This window comes from Tupaia chinensis, unplaced genomic scaffold (assembly GCF_000334495.1).
Source record: "Tupaia chinensis unplaced genomic scaffold, TupChi_1.0 Scaffold000078_1, whole genome shotgun sequence".
NCBI lineage: Eukaryota > Metazoa > Chordata > Mammalia > Scandentia > Tupaiidae > Tupaia > Tupaia belangeri.
In genome coordinates, this window is record NW_006159539.1 from 9,292,078 (window position 1) to 9,303,414 (window position 11,337).

Below are 11,337 nucleotides of genomic sequence, written 5' to 3' on the forward strand. Positions count from 1 at the left end.
CGTTTATTTTAATTTGACCAGAGAGAGAGAGAGAGAGAGAGAAAGTGAGAAAGCAAGCCACCAGGTCTGGGACTCAAATCGTGGTCTATCACATGGAAATGTCCAGCACCTTAACCACCATGCCACCTGCTGCCTCAACTCAATTCAATATTTATGATACAGAATGTTGGTGCTGGGAGGAAATACAGTTTTACCCACAGAAGTTGAGAACTAGGTTCCCTCCAAGAGTAAGAGAATATATTTATGCCTCTGGTTTGAATTAGTGATTTCCAAATGTTCTGCTATCTTCATAAGAATTAACTAAGGGGCCAGCTGTTGGTTGAGGGGGTTGGATCCCACATGGTGGACTGTGTGGTTTGAGTCTCAAACACAATTGTCTTGGAAAGCATGGTGGGTAGGGGGACCAGCACATTGTTGGACTCCCATGTAGCCAACCATGGTTCAAGTCCTAGACCCAGTGGCTTAAAACTCATGCTGGGTGCATGTTCGTGTGTACCCAAGATCCTCAGAGGAGAATGGAGGAGAAGAGATTGTGGCGTGACCATCCTCCCCTCTTCCCCCATCTCTCCAGCAAAAATCTCTCTCAAAAAAAAAAAATGATGGCTGGGGCCAGCAGGTGGCGGGGTGGGAACGAGAGGTGATCATTCTAAGTAAAGGGAAGAAAAACGGACAATGGCGCAGAGACATTGAGGAGCGCGTTTTCTCTGAGAAGCTCTCAGGGTTTCATTATTTCTGAACATGGACATTGCAGCAAGCAGAAACCGAAACTGCACAGGAGCAAGAAACCACATTAAATGATTCCTAAGGCCTTGCAAAGGAATGGACATGCCATTGTGCAGGTCTGCTACAGGGGACCACAGGGCATTTGCACAGCGTCCATTTTGTGTTTCCAAAGAGTACTTGGGAAGAACATGAAGACAAACTAGAGGCTGCTACCAAGGAAAAAGCACCGGCAAACACACTATCATGCGAGTTCAAGCCCTAGGCGAGGATCTGACAGTGGTACTAGAAAAGAGGGACCGAGGTAAAGACTTCCCCAACCAGGGCACGCAGAAACACGAATAACTGAATGCAGAAGGTTAAGAAGCAGGAAGAAACTCGGGACCCAGCAGATGACAGAGAGGTTACATTTTGGACTCCCACTTGGCTGACCATGGTTTGAGTCCTGGACCCAGAGGTTTGAAAATCACAGTGGATATGCATCTGTGTGGGCCCAAGATCCCAGGAGGAAAATGGAGAAGGGATTGCAGCGTGGCCATCCACTTGGGGGATGGTTTCTCTCTTCCCCTCTCACTGTCTCTGTCTCTCTCTTTCTCCAGCAAGTACATGCGATCTAGGTCAAAAACCTCTTTTAAAAATATGCCCATCTTCCCCCAACATCCTTCCTTACCTCTGTTTTCTATGTTCTGTGCCCAATCAACACCTAGGTTATTAGGCACAATCATTAAATCTCCAGCTCAGCCCTCTCTTTCAGTTCCAGGCTAATGACTAGAAAATCCTACCATGATGCTTCAGTCTTGGCATGTCTGCCTTGCCGTCCTTCCATCTGAGCTCAGCATCACCTCATCCTTCCTTTATTTTCTTCTTTGGGAAAGACACCTCCAGTTTCCTAAGTGCTCACTCAACACATGGCAAAATAATATCTGGGAATCATTTTAGTTTCTTCCTCCTTCTGAACACCCACATGTCCGACTACAGTTTGAATCCCAGACCCAGCAACTTGAAAAATCATGCCGGGCGCATGTGCATGTATGCCCAAAATCCCAGGAGAAGAATGGAGGAGAGGGGATTGCTGCATGGCCATCCCCCCAGGGGATCATTCTTCACTTTTCCTCTCTCTATCTCTCTCTGCTTCTCTCTGGTGAGCACATGCACCCTCTAACCAAAACCTTTAAGGAAAAAAAAAAAAAGTGAGATGAAGAAGCAGGCCAAAAAGGAGAATGAAAAGCCAGACGAGTAAGAACAAAACTGAGTAGACAGGGAGGGAAGAGAGCCATAGAGAAGCAGAAGTGGTCGCTGCTGTGAAGTGCTTAAAGGTTGGCAACTAAGAAGAGGGAATATTAGTCAGGTGGCATTGGGACTCTCAGAAGTTTAACCAGAGCAGTTGTTTGTAGCAGAATAAAATTGGATTTTTATGACATTTTTTATTAATAAAATTGGATGCTCGACTGAGACTTCTCTAACATTGAATCCAACAGTCAATATTCAATTTTCAGATCTTCACCCCAGCATTTCACCCTGTTGTCTCATCCCGTATTCGTGGAAAAGAGGTGAAAAGCTCAGAAAGAGAAGGAGACAAAAAGCAACACAGTAAGGAAGATGTCCAATGAGGATATACTTTATGAAATTTATAGGGCTTATGCCTTGGGCTAGAAAAGATTTCTGTGAAATAAACCCCAGAAGCACAATGGCATACTTCCTTAGCCCCCGTCAGCTCTGACAGAGTCTATACCTGTAACTAGCTTAGAAATCACACAGATGGGGCCAGCAGATGGTGTAGTGGTTATGTCACTGGCCTCCCACATGGCCAACTGTAGTTTGAGTCCCAGACCCAGTGGCTTGAAACTCAGGCTGGGCACAAGTGCCTGTATGTTCAAGATCCCAGGAGGAAAAAGGATGGTAGCATAGCCATCCTTCCTGGGGGGGTGGATTTTTCACTTTCTGTCTCTCTGTCTCTTTCTTTCTCTCCAGCAAGCACATGTGCCTTATAGCAAAAAATCTGGTTTTTGGAAAAAAAAAATCACCCAGGCAAGACCAGCAGATGGCATAGTGCTTATGTCGCTGGACTCCCACATGGCAGACTGAAGTTCGAGTCCCGAGACCGGTGGCTTGAAACTCACACTGGTCATGGGTCCATGCATGCTCAAGATCCCAGAGGAGAAGAGAAGGGATTGTGGCCTGGCCATCTCCCTCTAGAGGTGGATTTCTCTAAATATCAGAGATGACTACGACCCTTCCATGGACAGAGTTGGAGAATCTGTGTTTCTGAACTCTCTTACCTGTGTTGGTCAATTTTCTTTGTCTATGCATTCTTTCTCCAAGGAAAGAATTGGACAATTGATACGGGCTTCCCTTTCTATATTATGATCTGTCCCCTTCACCATCATATCATGCCAATAGAGTGTCAAATGTTTTAAACTCTTTGTTCATATGACAGTTTACCAGCTCTTGGTTGCCTCCATGGCTAGTGTAAATCTCATCCATTGTACAAGGATTGTTTTTTCTTTTTAATGGTTTTTGCCATAGTGCATGTGTGCTTGCTAGAAAGGAGAGAAAGACGGTGAGAGGGAGAAGGAGAAATCACCCTCTCCCCTCCTGAGGAAGTGGCCATGTCACAATCCCTTCTCCATTTTCTTCCTGGGATGCTGGGCATGCACGTGCACCCACCTGGCTTGATTTTCAATCCACCAGGTTTGGGTCTCAAACCACAGTTATCTATGTGGGAGTCTGGTGTCTTAACCAGACTGGTCCCTTTTATGCAAGCATTTTTCTAGTGTGACTCTCAGGAAACCCTCAGATGTGGTCTGCACATTTTAAGGGTCCCTAAGAGGACAGAGGGTCTTGTTTCTCTTTAGATCTATACTGTAATTCCCAACTCGGAGCATGTTCTCAATAAATATTTAAATGGATTTAAATTTGTCCGTTCTACTTTTCATTTTATTCATGAAGTAAACTTGGGAGAAACTGCACAATTCCGAAGGATGATGGTGCCAGGACTAAATTGGGTCTATGCTAAATAAGAAATTCAATTCATCGTGTAGTTTGCGATCTCCAAGCAAAATGATCACTGCTGAGGGTTTCGTGTGAGGAAAGAAACGGGCATGATCGCATTGCACACGAGACATCATTATTGAGTCGTTAATTCTAAAATAAGATGGTGGTTCTCAAAACGTGGTCTCCGGAATAGGAGCAGCAGTATCACTTTGGGACTTGTTATAAATGCAAAGTCTTCAGCTCCTCCTCAGACTTAATGAATCAGGAAGTCCAGGGCAGATCCGGCCACTATTCGCATCATCCCAGGCCATGCTTCATATAACCATGTCGTGAACTGTGCCATTGGAATTGTGCAATTCACAGTTTACACTTTAGGCTGCTTCCACCTGTCCTGTCTCTGAATCTATGATTTGCTTCTCCCAGGCTTATAAAGGCTGGATTCTATAAAGACTCAATCTTGGAATTTTTTTTTATTTTATTTTTTAGAGAAAGAGATTTTTGCAGTAGGATGTGTGCACTCACCAGAGAGACAGAGACAGAAAACGAGAAATCACCCCCCCCCCAGGGGGATGACTTTGCCGCAGTCCCTTTTCCTCCATTCTCCTCTGGAGATTTTGGGCATACACACATGTGCACCTGGCATGAGGTTTAAGCTGCTAGGTCTGGGACTTGAACCAGGGTCAACTCTGTGGGAGTCCAGTGATGTAACCATTACACCATCCGCTGGTCCCTCAATCTTGAAATTTTATTTGCAAAACGAATCAGGACCAAGTATCTATATCCATTCCCCACTGCTTCAAACACTTGGCTTGTTCCCTTCCTTATTCTAGTTTTTTTCACTTCTAGCACTTTCATGGGGGATCCAGCCAACCTTAGACATATCCACTCTCTACAAGAGACACTCTCTATTTCAGCAACGCACACTGAAAAGGGCAAGCCCTTCTACTTTCACTCTCTTGAACTCAAGCTCACTGCACATTCTGAAGAACGGGCTCAGCCTTCTCACCCTCACCAACCTCACTAGGAACCCTCACTTCCTGGTTAGTGATTCTGGGTTATTATCTATTTGTGTCATGCTAGTTTGTTTTTCAGCTTTATTGGGAGATAAACATCACTAGTTTTCTTTCTTTATATATATATTTTTATTATTATTATGCATACATTAAATCACTGTACATCATTTAGATTGTGAAGAGACTTTACCCAGCATGATATACACCCCAGTCCAGCCCAGCTGAGACCACCATACACATCCTCATCAACAGAAAATAAACCTTATCTGTGTTCCAGTTATTTCTTCAATTTGTACAAGTATTGCATCGTATTTACGAAGAATTGGTTTCTTTTGTTTTTCTTGTTTGTGTTTAGTTTCTGCTATAGGGTATATGGAGAGAGACAGAGAGAAAGAGAGGGAGGGAAAGTGAGAAAGCACCCCGCCTGGGGGGGCATCCCTTCTCTTCCATTCTCCTGTTGGCATCTGGGGCACGCACATACATGCACCTGGTCAATTTTCCCAGTCACTAGGTTTGGAACTCAAGCTGCACACTTGGCTATGTGGGATCCAGCTGCCTTCACCACCTTACCACCTGCCTGATCCAGAATTGTATATATTCTGTGCTTGCATAAATCAGCACACTGCAGTCTGCATCCACTACAGAGAGGACCCAGAATGATTGTAACATTTCAAAGAGTTCCCTCTTGTATCATTTTGTATTCAGGTTCTTCTCCTCACAACTACTGATGAATTCTCTGTTCTTACTTATTCGCTTTACTCTTCTAAAGTGTTGTAAAAATGGAATTATGCAATCTATAGCCTTTTGGAACCAAACTGTTTCTTTCACTTAGCCCGACAACACTCAGTCAGGGATATTTGGGCCTGGGTAGAGACAATGTTAGTTGTAACTCGGAAGGGAAGTGTCATACTGCCATCTAGTGGACAGAGGGTTCTTTGTTTTTTGGTGTGTGTTGTGCTGTGTTGTTTTGAATGCAATTTTTTGCTATAGAGCTCATGAGCTCACCAGAGAGAGAGAAAGAGAGAGGAGAGAAAGGAGAGATAGGAGAAGAAGGGAAAAAATAAGTGAGAAATCACCGACCAGGGGAGATGGCCATGCCACAATCCCTTCTCCATTCTCTCCTCAGGATTTTGGGTATGCAACCAGCATGCACCTAGCATACTTTTCAAACAACCAGGTCCAGGAACTACACAGTCGGCCATGTGGGAGTCAGTGCTTTAACCACCTCACCACCCATTGACCCTGGAAGTCTTATTTTTTTTTTTAATTAAACAGAACATACCCATTTTAAGTGTATGGTTTTCTAGGTTACGATCCAGATATATACTGATGTGAACACCAGTGCTCTCAAGAGATGAGACAGTGAGATGTTTCAAAAACGTTTCCTCATTCCCCTAAGATACCTCTGGACCCAGGTACACCCCGTTCTCCTCCCATCACTATGGTTCTAGTTTGGTCTTTTCGTAGAATTTCAGCATTTTGTAATCTTACAATTGCCCTTCAATCTCTTAGTGGCCCTGTTCCTCTGGGTTGTGATGTTCACAAGTGTTTCTCCACAGATACAATTTTCCCTCATTGCTTCTCTATACATTTTTTTTGGGGGGGGGAGGTTTTTGCTATAGTATGTGTGTGCTCGCCAGACAGGGAGAGACAGAGACAGAAAGTGAGAAATCACCCCCCGGGGGGGGGGGGGATGGCCACGCCGCAATCCCTTCTCCTCTGTTTTCCTCTTGAGATCTTGAGGACACGCGTATACGTGCCCTGTATGAGTTTTAAGCCACCAGGTCCGGGATGCGAACCGTGGCCGACTGCATGGGAGTCCAGCAACATAGCCATTACACTTTTGACCAAAGAGGAAAGCAAAGGAAGTCACAATGGGAGAAATGTTTTTTCCCAAGGCCAGATAAAGCCTTTTCTCCCTGGAAGGTAGGACTTTGTTATGGGGTCTTCTCAGGGCATATTTCTTTTTGAGAGATTTTGCTATAGGGTATGTGCAATCTCTGGAGAGACAGAGAGACACACAGCAAGAAATTAATCCCCAGGGGGATGGCTCTGTCACATTCCCTTCTCCTTTATTCTAGTCTTGGGATTTTGGGTATGCACACTCACACAGACATTGCATGAGTTTCAAGCCACCACATCTGAGACTCGAACCACAACTGACCATGTGGGAGTCCACTGCCTTAATCGCTACGTCATCTGCTGGTCCCATCTTGGGGCATATTTCATGGCACCACTCTTTCTTTTCCCTATCAGAGTTACAAGAGAGCCTGTTTTGGCTTTTCGGGATGAGAACATCACTGGGGGCCTGGAAGTAAATCTTTAGGTCATCACTCTAAGATTACCATTTCCGGGAATTCTCCCCTCTCACACTCGTCCACACTCACTTCCAGAAATTCATCAGAACTACTACCTGTTCATGACTCCAGCAGCCTGTGCTCGAGGGATTGTGTGTCTCAGCGGGGACTCTGAAGCTGTCCTTCAAGCTCAGTTTTTGATGAATCCACATATACTAATTTTTTTTTTGGAGAGGTTTTTTCGCTATAGGGCGCGTGCGCTCGCCAGACAGACAGAGAGAGACATAGAGACAGAAAGCGAGAAATCACCCCCCAGGGGGGATGGTCACGCCGCAATCCCTTCTCCTCCATTCTCCTCTCGGGATCTTGGGCACGTACGCACACGTGCCCGGCGTGAGTTTTAAGCCACCGGGTCCGGGACACGAACCACGGTCGACTACGTGGGAGTCCAGCGACATAGCCATTACGCTAACTGCTGGTTCCCCACATATACTAATTTCAAGTGTGCTCAGTTTTTTCTTTGCTAAGAGTAAGGGTGACATTTTCCAAATTCTTTACAAGACAGAGCTGAAACCAGAAGTTGTGGTTTTATTTTATGCAGTTGAAAATACTTACACATTTTTCTTATTCTTTTGATCCACAGTTCACGTAGAAGTATGTAGTTTTGTTGCCAAATATATTGGGTCCCTTCAGATATTTTTATGTTATTGATTTCTAATTAAATTCCATGGTGATCAAAGATTTTTCTTTCTGCAGGTTGAAAGTATAAATTATATTTATAATTTAAAATATCAATTTGAGAGAGAGAGAGCTAATTGTGAAATTGTCTGTTTCTCCTTGCAATGTTAGCGGGTTTTGCTTTATTATTTTAGAACTCTTTTATTAAGTATATAAACATTTAGTATTTTTATATTTTCTTGATAAATTGACCTCTTTATCATAATGAAATTATTTTCTTTATCCTTGTTCGTATTTTTGTTCTGAAATCTAGTTTTTCTTAGTTATTCCAGCATTATTTTTATTAGGGTTAGTATAATTTTTTTTCCTATAGTGTTAGCCTAATTGTGTCTTTATAATTAAATTGTATTTCTTTAGGTAGAATAGTTTTTTTTTCATTGCATTTAATCTGATAATGTTTGATCTATAATTGAAGTAACTGAACATTTTATGTATAATACAAGTATCGATTATTAAAATAGTAGGCTTACGTCTACTGTCTTGCTATTTGTTTTTTAATTGTTATTTTTTTCTTCATTCTTTTCTCTTTTTTTAAAAATTTTTCTAGAAGGCACATGCATTCACTGAATATACACTCTCAATAATATTAATAAACTCTAAGTAGAATAAACTCAAAGAAACCCCTGGGAATACAAAGTTGGACAGAGATGTGGGGGCAGTGAAAAAGCAACCCCTTGGCTCCCAATGGGGAATGGCCACACTATAATCCTTTCTCTTCTATTTCTCTTTTAAGATTTTAGGCATGTGATGCGTACACACGTGCCCAGCATGTTTCTTAAGCCACTGGGTTGACCAGGATGCGAACCACATAATTTATCCCCTGAGATCCAGCCACCTCAACCACTATGCCACAGGCTGGCCAGCCACCATTTTCTTCTTTTTCCGTGCTTTATTTTGGAGTAGTTAAATATTGTTATGGCTTACTTTTGTCTCCTTTCTTGGATTATTAGCCCTCATTGTTTTGTTATTTTAGTGGTTATTTTAGGAGTCAGAGCATATAACTTTTTGTAGTTACAGTCTTACTTGGAGTGATATCTACCCCCTTCACACATAAGAAACTTACAACAGTGTATCCTTCCCTTTAGTCTTTTCATTCTTGTTTTTATACATTGTCCTTCTATTATACCTACGCTATAAACTCCCATACTACGTGGTTTTATTTTGTCTGAACAGTCTATTAACTTTCAAAAAGATTAAAGTAGTCTCAAGTCCTATATATCTATACCCATAGGCAACGTTGTTGATGTTTTAACTTAATTTCTCTAGATTAGCATTTCACTCTTGTCTTCATTTTCCTTCCATCTGAAGAGTGTCCTTTAAATTTCTTGTAGTGCAAATATTACCATGCTAAAATTTTTCAGATCTTATATTTCTGGAAAACTCTTATTCGCATGTGATACTTCCATTATATTTCTATCGAAGAGTACTGGGCTATTTAGACATATGTGCCTTGTCTTCTTTTATGGGGGCTTTTTCTTTTTGTTTCTTTTTTGTCTTTCAGTTGTGATATTCGACACTGACCTGTCTTCCAATTTACTCATTATCTATTCTGCTGCATCTAATCTTCTGTTAAACTATTGAATTATTACCATCAGATGCAGCATGTTTTATTTCCAGAGTATGAATTTCAGATTTCTGTACTCTGCCAAAATTTCCATGTTTTCCTCCATTTTTAAAAGCATTGCAATCATAGTTATTTTAACTAAATCATCTAAATGTCCTATAGACCTTATTCTGTGGTCTTCTAAAGAAGGCAAGGAGGGCCATCAGGTGGCATGGTGGTTAAGGTGCTGGATTCCCACATGGTGACCATGGTTTGCATCCCAAACCTGGCAGCTTCCTTTTTAATTTTCCCTCTCTCTCTCTCTCTGTCTTTCTTTGGTCAAATAAAAAGAAAGAATGATGACAGTGATGAAGAATACAATTTAATAAAATAATTTTATTTAAAAAAAGAATTTAAGGAATGCAAGTGAAAGAAAAGGAAAAAAAAAAATCTTGATTGGGCCCTCCCTTGGCATGGTGGTTAAGATGGTGAGATGCCCTGTGACTCGAGAAACAAGCAAAACTTATATGCATGGTGTCCAAAATTCCAACAGGAGGAAGAAATGAAGGACAAGGGATTGGGGAATAAGCTCCCCTATGGGAGGAGTGCTTTCTCATTTTCTCTCTCTCTATGTTGCTTTCTAGTAAACACATGGGCCCTCTGGCAAAAAAAATAAAATTTTTTTAAAGTCTTGATTTGTTTCAAGAAATTCAAGTCCATGATAACGACTTTTCTACATGTTGATAAAATGTTATTAATATACATTCATTTACAGGAATAAAGTAATTATTTAGTGGTTTCATTTTTAGACTGAAAGTATCAATTTAGTATAACATTACGTAAGTTATCTAATAAAATATGTGAGTTATGAAAGGCAGTTAGAGATGAATGGAGTAGATCTCTAACTTGAAGACTGATCGCTTGTAAGGGCCAACTATTATATTTACTTACAAAACACGTTTTGAAGTCTGGACCAAGATATATCACCAGTGCTAGTGGACTTACGTGGCTAACACAATGTGACTTTTAATTGTAAGCTTTTTACATAAATTCTGGAAATAGAACAGCTGATAATTCAGGCCAGCTGTCTCTTAGTAATATATTCCCTCTTTGTAATGTATCCCTTGGTTCCAAGTGAAGGGCTGGCAAGAGATTTGCAGAGAGTGAATGCCTAGCATATGAACATGGGTATAAATTGAGCATAATCCCTAAATTGCACTTTCATAAAATTATACTAACCGTGCTCTTACTTGCCTAAATCTCTAGTTCTTTTCCCACCCCTGCAATGTTTTTTTTTTTTAAGTTTAAAAGCCACTGAAATAAACAATATTTACCAAAAACATGCCTGCCACTGAAGTTTTGATATTTCTAGATGGCCATTCAGTCAACCGCGCTTGGTGAAACACCAGCTGTGGTTACAGAATGGTTCTTTTTGTTGTTGTAGTTTTTCTGCTTATTTTTGCATTAGGGCATATACACTCACTGGAAAGAGATAGAGAGAGATCATGAGAAGGAAAGTAAGAAATCTTCCCCATCCCCCACCTGCAGGAGAGATGCCCATGCCACAATTTCTTCTCCTCCATTCCTCATGGGATTTTGGGCATGCATGTATACATGCCTAGTAAGATTTTCAAGCTGCCAAGTCCGGGACTTGAACCATGTCGGCCATGTGGGAGTTCAGTGTCTTAATCGCCACACCATCTGCTGGCTCTAGAGGCCAATCCAAAAGCCCTGTCTTGCCAGTCTTGGGAACATGAAGAGCAATCAAAGTGGAAGGAAGGGGCGTAATTTAACAGCAGGACGAAAAACCCAAGAAAGGCTGCTCAGACCCCTACAGATCTTCTGTACATCTCAGTGACCAGAGATAGTTCAGACCCTGGAACCTAAAGCACCGGAGAGGCTGAGCAGCTGGCAGCAAGAGCAAAGGGATTCTTTTCCCTACCCAACTGCTGTGACCTGTGTCAGGAGGCAAGAGAAGAAAGGAAATGCTTGAGAGAGATTTTTTTTTTTTTTGAGAGATTTTTGCTATAGG